This window comes from Schistocerca serialis, chromosome 9 (assembly GCF_023864345.2).
Source record: "Schistocerca serialis cubense isolate TAMUIC-IGC-003099 chromosome 9, iqSchSeri2.2, whole genome shotgun sequence".
NCBI classification, from domain to species: Eukaryota; Metazoa; Arthropoda; class Insecta; order Orthoptera; family Acrididae; genus Schistocerca; species Schistocerca serialis.
Window position 1 is genome coordinate 224,974,449 of NC_064646.1, and position 1,538 is coordinate 224,975,986.

Consider the following 1,538-nt stretch of genomic DNA (forward strand, 5'->3'; position numbering starts at 1 on the left):
CGAGGCCAGTGCTGTTAAAAGTAAGTCATCAAATTTTCAATATGAATTAGACCAAAGCAGTTTTTTAAAAATCTCTCTCTCTCTCTCTCTCTCTCTCTCTCACTCACACACACACACACACACACACACACACACACACACACACACACACACTAGAACATGTATGAAATCGTCAGTTCTATTACAATTAATTACAAGAGAAAAGAAAGAATGATGATGTAAGCTAGTACAGAAGAAATTGTCTGATCACTGATCTAATAAAAGTTATGCCAACACACTAAAGACTCCAATCTGAGAGTGTAGGATGGAGTTTTAAAGTTCTTATTTTTTATTCTCTCTATTATTTAATGAAGGCAACGGCCTTACCGCAGTGAATACACCGGTTCCCGTGAGATCACCGAAGTTAAGCGGTGTCGGGCGTGGTCGGCACTTGGATGGGTGACCGTTCGGGCCGCCATGCGCTGTTGCCATTTTTCGGGGTGCACTCAACCTCGTCATGCCAATTGAGGAGCTACTCCACCGAATAGTAGCGGCTTCGGTCAAGAATACCACCATAACGACGGGAGAGCGGTGTGCTGACCCCACGCCCCTCCTATCCACATCCTCCTCAGAGGCTGACACGGCGGTCGGATGGCCCCGGTAGGCCACTCGTGGCCTGAAGACGGAGTGCTTTTTTTATTATTTAATGAGCGGTTTATTAATGTGATTGCGTATTACTATTAATTGATTTTTATTTATGGTTTGGTTTAGCAATTCCTTTTCACTGTTTGCTCCTGTTCAAAAATGTTCAAATGTGTGTGAAATCTTATGGGACTTAACTGCTAAGGTCATCGGTCCCTACGCTTACACACTACTTAACCTAAATTATCCCAAGGACAAACACACACCCATGCCCGAGGGAAGACTCGAACCTAGGCCGGGAAGAGCCGAACAGTCCATGACTGCAGTGCTTGAGACCACTCGGCTAATCCCGCGTGGCACTCCTGTTATTTAAGTCCTTTTAATTATGTTTGCGGTGGTTATGAAGTCTATACTGCTTACTGTTCTCCGTAAGTTAAAGAATACAGTAATACCATATGCTTGCTGGAACTTCTCCACCTGAAATCGCTAAAGATAATTTATCGCACTCCGGAAATCGATTGGTACAGCCAAGTGCTATGCTGTGTCATATGTATGGAATGTGGCGTCCAACTTTAGTTCGCGAAATTATTTAGGTCGTCGGAGAAATATACTCGACGAATACCAAAACCGTGTAAAACTGCAGGTTCGCATCATCAAACGACACAACACTTCCGAACGACTTGCGTCTTTATAATCACTGAATATTTCTTTTGAAATGATTAAGGGTTATGAACTCTACACATCTTATACTTCTTTTGTGCTTTTATAAGTATTTATTTTCTTCCATACCATAAAACATAAATTACTGCCTTGGTGGCGGCATCCAACAATCTCCTCTCAGTCCGACATAGAACATCTCTCTTCCATTGTCCCATATGGAATAATTATCTCTTTGCCGTAGCTTAATACAGTCTGTA

The 1,538-nt window shown here is 42.5% G+C and overlaps 1 pseudogene; it reads left to right on the forward strand.

The window, feature by feature from the left end:
- The first annotated feature begins 352 nt into the window (after positions 1-352).
- LOC126419963 (5S ribosomal RNA) lies at positions 353-470 on the forward strand (annotated as a pseudogene).
- The last annotated feature ends 1,068 nt before the right edge of the window (positions 471-1,538 follow it).